The 6,000-nt window shown below is 34.1% G+C and overlaps 1 protein-coding gene across 1 annotated transcript in view; it reads right to left on the reverse strand.

The window, feature by feature from the left end:
* The window catches only part of Nkain3 (sodium/potassium transporting ATPase interacting 3), a 303,871-nt gene that overhangs the window by 34,882 nt on the left and 262,989 nt on the right, over positions 1 to 6,000 (reverse strand). The window lies entirely within an intron of this gene.

Consider the following 6,000-nt stretch of genomic DNA (forward strand, 5'->3'; position numbering starts at 1 on the left):
TTTGGCAGAAGCACGTTTAGCGACAACCTGGCTTGGTCTTCTTTTCCTTCACTTCCCTTCCTCTGAGCTGAAATGCCTTTTGGGCATCTTGGCACCATGGGGAGCGCATGTAGATGCTACAAGATCCTTCCAGAATCTTCCTGAAGCTGCACTGTCTCTCCCTTGCATTCCTGCTGAGAACCAGAGCACGAGGCCACTAATACCTTTCTAATATATTTCCCATCTTCTTTCACATAGTTGCTACATATCACAATTATAGCCTTGTAAGATACGCTGATACTCTTTATAAGCGTAATTATTAATGACTACATACATTTGCTTTATTTGAACACATGTAATATATTTAAGCAATTTTTTATTGTTGAAAGTCACTTTAAATTGTAAATATTATGATGAGTATTAATACTTCTGTATTTTGGTCATCTTATTTCTAGGATTAGAACTATAATAAAAGTGTCTTAAAATATTTCTGTGACTGATTTTTACAGACTATTGAATTGATTTTAAAAAGTTTGTATGATCTCTATGTGGTAAGAACATTGAAAGTATTTTCTTCTAGCTTGTTTGAAAAATTTAATGCAGTAAATATGTATGATTATATGTCAAAAGCAACACAACAACAAAAGCTTATATCATTTCTTATCTTGGCAAATAAGTAACTAACAATTCTTGTTTTGCCATATCTGTATTAGCACAAGCTTAAAAACTATGTCAATAAAATGAACAAGTTGATATTTTTAAACATATTTTGCAGTAGTTGTACTACTTCTGAACCATTTTCATATTTCATTAGCCCTTTATGTTTTGGTGAATTATTAGACGACATTCTTTGCTATTTGTTAATTTGACATTGTTTTTATTTATTTGAATGAGTTCTTACAGAGTAAAGCTTTTGATATATTTACTGAAATTTTTTTCTTTATGCCAACAAATGTTAGTGGTACCTTCACAACACTGGGATCTTTTCTTACTAATCATGTCAGGAGATATCTATCAATCATTTCCTAGTTTGGGGTAGACTCTCCCTCAGGGTGTGTACCTTCCAACATATCTGTAGACCAAGAATTCTGTTGTATTTATTTTGTGTTGCAACAAATTTGCAAAAGTTCAGTGGTTTAAAATAACCAAATTTATTATTCAAAAGTTATAAAGTTCTGGAGATCAGAAGTCTGAAATGGGTCTCAGAGGGCTAAAATCAAGATGTCAGCAGGGCATTATCTCTACAGAAAGTCTGAAAAATGTGTTGTCTAGCTTTTTCTTTTTTTAATTGAGTTTATTGGTACATTTTAGGCATACAGTGCAGTTGCATTCATTACTGGGATCTTGTACCTTTACATGACAGGTCTTGGTTCTCATTTTTTCCCCTTGTCCCTCCCCTTGTCTCTCCCCTCCTTGTCTTGCTTTTTTGTAGCTTCTCCTAAAATGTTTGTGTTTCTTGCCTTTTGGTGCCATCTTTCCATCTTCAAAATCAGCAACACTGGACTGACTTCTTCACAGGCTTCTGCCCTAGTTCTAGACCTTCCATCTCCTTGTAAAGAATACTGGTGATTACACTGAATCCACCTAGACAATTGTTATGGTTTACATCCAAAATGTCTCCCCAAAGTCTTTTGTTCAGAGGTGAAATTTTTGAAAGATGATTTAATGACCAGGGCACTATATTTATCAGTGGGTCACTAACGAGTTCATAGCTGACTATGCTGTACAGTTCTGGTCATGTACAAAACATGTTGGTCAGAATAGGCAGGTCATTGGGGGCATGACCTGGAAAAGTTTATTCTTGTTCCCAGCTCCTCCTCCCTTCTCTCTCTGCTTCCTAGCTACAATGATGTGAACAGCTTTCCTCCACCATACCTTTTCACTGTGCCGTTTCTGCCTTGGAAAGAGCCAATTCTGGACTGATCCCATTGAAACCATGAGCCAAAATAAACTTTTCCCTCTTTAAATTGTAGTTTTCAGATGTTTCTCTCTTAGTTACTAGAAAGTGATTAACAGAATGATCTTGGTTAATATAATTTTTAAGACTACCTGATTATCACCCTTAACTCCATTTGCAAATAATTCATTCTCCTTTGCTATGAGTAGTAATTATTCAGAGGTATAGGGAGTTAGAATTATTAGACTGTGGAAACCATTTGGGGACCATGATTCTGCTTACCACAACTGTGAACTTGGATTTTAAGTTTTCAGGAGGCTCAGTGCACAATTTAAGCTACAGTAAAAGAAGTGATATTAATGAAATTCCTTAAGTTTTAATATATAGCGTGATCTTTAAAAATGACTAGGAAGAAATTTTAAGAAGTCATACCACATATAAATTTGTTTTTCATAGTAGATGACATCTTTCAATGTTTGGAAGAAAACTGCTATAATCAACATGAAGTTTGTACATCTAGTTTATGTTTTACAACTTTACTATATATTTTTATTAAAGACACATAAAGCAGAACCTAAAACAGTATTTATTTACTACTTCTACTGGCAATTTCAAATTTGGGGAATATTGTTTTCATTTCTATCAGACCATTGCTGTTTTTATTTTACATTCTACCTGACAGAAAGGTTATAATAAGAAGACAATGCGTGTCACCTTTGCTATTTCACAAAAATAAAGTCATCCAATTGTCCATAATTAATTTCACCCTCAAACCGTAGGTTCTTGCAGAAACACATCCAAACCACTTGCAATTTTGCATTAGTTTTCTTAAAAAATAGACTGCATAATATGTAAATGTACTTAACATAGAATACAGAGATTCTAATTCATCTCAGTAAACACAAGAAGAGCATCAGTGCTAATTCCATCACACAGCTGAGCTCTTGCTTCCACTGCAAGAGAAATTGCAGGCTGTTGCTAGTATTTTATTTTCATAGTGACCTTCTGACATTTGTGCCTACTAAGGTTGTCGAAGTTAATCCATAACTCAGATATTGTTGAAAGCTAACTTTTCTTAGGTTTTTATATACAAATAAACAGAAAATTGAGCTGTAACATGTCATTCTCTCAACTCCACAGATCATCTTGTACACCTCTTTTGATGCACTTTTGATGAGCTGTATATATAGGATTACTGTGTAAACCTCTTTCAAGACATATAACCTACTGTGGAGAACTAACTTCTAAGATGATCCTTTTGCCTGAAAATTAAAGAATTCCGGCAAATTGAGCACTAGTAACATAGACACTGACAGATCAAATTTCCTTTGACCTCTAAAGAGCTCGATGCAAATTGCAGCCAAACAGGTCAAGAGTCTTTTCTTACGCATTGGGACTAAAATAAGTGACACTCTGGGTCTCTTTCAGTTCCACTGCAAAGAAGGGAATAAGTAGAGGTGGAATGGATAAATCATGCTACAATAGAATATTTTTGAACTAGTTCTGTTTTGCACATGGACAGAAATTTAGAGGTTGCATTGCTAATTTTATCTTGGACATGGTTTATTAAATAGTACTCCCATAGTTGTGTGATAGCTGTTACATTCCAATATTATTTTTCATATCAAACTCTGGTAAATTAAATAGCATGAATCATGATTTTTTTTCATCCTTTTACTTGAGACGTAAGCAGAGAAACATATGAATGTTTTGACTGTGTGCTAAAGGCTTTTCCAGTAAGAAGCCAATGCCTTCACAATAGCTCAATATTACAGTGAGTATTATTTTTCTGCTGCTCTTATTGACTTACCTTTTTGAATAAAATATAAAACTTCTATTTATACCTTTATGTGGATTTTAAGGTGAATTATTGCTCTTTCATTATTAATGTCTTTTGAAATACGAGTAATGTCTGAAGTACATATTAGTATATCATTAGTCTTTCTGAGAAAACATATATTTTGGTGTTTACCAATATTGGTTCATTCAATTCAAAATACCTGGATCCAGCAGTATTTATTAGTAGATCCATCCACATTTACTGGTTGATCTATTGGCATTTACTGGAAGAAATGCCAGAGGATTGATGAGAAAGCCTCTGGAGTGAAAACTAGGTCATGATGAAACACTCTTCACATGTATCAATATGGAGAGTTAATTTGATGAAGTTGAGCCTGAAACCTTAATAGGAGACCACTTTCCTTTGGAGAAGAAAGTTTCACTAAGACAGAGAGAGAAACAGATTTGAACTAAGGCTGTAAAACTTACTTCTAAGTTTGCCTTTCACCTGTTGTAACAGGCCTAGAAAGTGCAATAGCTAATAATATAGTCATACATTGTTTTGTTACATATTTATACACATAGAGCTAGAAATCACGGTATCCTCAATGGAATCTTTATAATAAGAAAAATGTTTATATGATTCTAATGCAAAGTTTCTTCTAGCTAAACAAAAAGGGACTGACCAGATGACTAACATGTAACTGGATGCAAGCTATGTAGTCTTGATTCCATCACTCAACTAAGTTCTGCCAAAATTCAAGGAAAGATTTGGGGATAAGATGAGACACTGGTCAAGTCAGAACAAATGGTTAAGCAAGTAATTATAGATGAACTTTTATGAGGGTCAAACAGAGCAAGCTCTTTGGGTATTTATTTTTTAGAAATATTTATTCAGTATAACAAATTTTTTCTATGGTCTAAGGTCATGGATTGTGCTAAAATATTGGTTTAAATGTTTTTTTCTGAAAATATACATTGTCTACACATATGCTGAAAAATACTGGTCAAATGTATTTGTTTCTTTTCCATTAAACAGGTCTTTTGAGTGACAGAAAGCAGGGTCAGGTATTTAATCATAGTGACAGCACACTATCTCTCCACATTTAGTGAAAATTATCTTACTAATGAAATGAAGGAATGCACAGTTTTAAAAGAACAGAACAATATATAGCAACAGAAAATTTGGCAGATCTAGTAGTTCACTAATGGGCTGTAATATTGTCTTGATAGATGACATAAAAGGAATTTTGGCTGGATAATTGAAATATACAATGCCATTAGCTGGAAACAGTTAGATGAAGACATGCCATACTAGAAATATTAGATCACTCTCCAGGCCCTCAAACAGAATGCACCAGTTACAGTCTCGATATTATTACAAATGAATTAATTAAAATATTTCCTTTTACTTTTACTTTATTGATGGGCACATTCATAAAGTATTTATTCTGAAAATTACTTTTGCTGTTGTGTTTAACCAAACTACTGTTTAATTAATAATGTTATTCTCATGAGAGCCTGTCTAGACATCCTATTAATCACCAAATTGTAGATGGCTGACTTGTGTATTTCTTGGTTTCCCAGAATATGAATTGAAATAGTCCCTGTGGCTTTCCACTTGTCTAGAAGAAATGGAATAAAATATGTTCTGGCCAATAGCAGACACATAAAGTAAATAATATCAAGATGATAATCTTGACTATTTCTACTTTTCATAAGCTTTTGAAAGTCATTGTTTTTAAAGACAATTTTTCCTCTTCCTTTAAAGCCATTTCTGTATAGTGTTGAAAATTACCTTCTCTGTGTTATATGTTCTAGCAGCAAAAGTTCATCTTCAATATATTTAAGGAATGGAAATTATGGAAATTATGTTCTCAGGTGGCTCATGACCCCCTCAACCTGCCTCATATCTCTGCTTTCACAAACCTGCTCATCCATTAAGGTCAATGGCCAATGTCACTTTCTTTGTTATCTTCAGTAAATCCACTTCTAGTCTCAACTGTCTCAACACTTTGTTCTTTGTCCTAATAGCATTGGCCATGTCCTGCTTTATATTACAGCTCTGTGTGCTTTTGTTTTCTTCCAAATAGGTACTGAATGTCAAGATGCAAAAGCTGTGTAAAGATGGAAAAAGTAAAGATGCAAGAGCTGTGTCCTCTGACAGTCGTTTTTGGTTCCCTCAGGGAGTGGAGCTGCTTTATCCACCTTGGCCCAGACTCATGCTCTGGAATGGAGGCATATCTCACAAAATTATGACTACTTATTTGTGTGCCTGTCTTCACCACTAGGCTCTTCAGGACAGTTTTTGCCCCTTAACTCAACTTTGCATTTCTTTTTTTTTT

Source organism: Fukomys damarensis, unplaced genomic scaffold, assembly GCF_012274545.1.
Source record: "Fukomys damarensis isolate Sample0158 unplaced genomic scaffold, DMR_v1.0_HiC HiC_scaffold_5, whole genome shotgun sequence".
NCBI classification, from domain to species: Eukaryota; Metazoa; Chordata; class Mammalia; order Rodentia; family Bathyergidae; genus Fukomys; species Fukomys damarensis.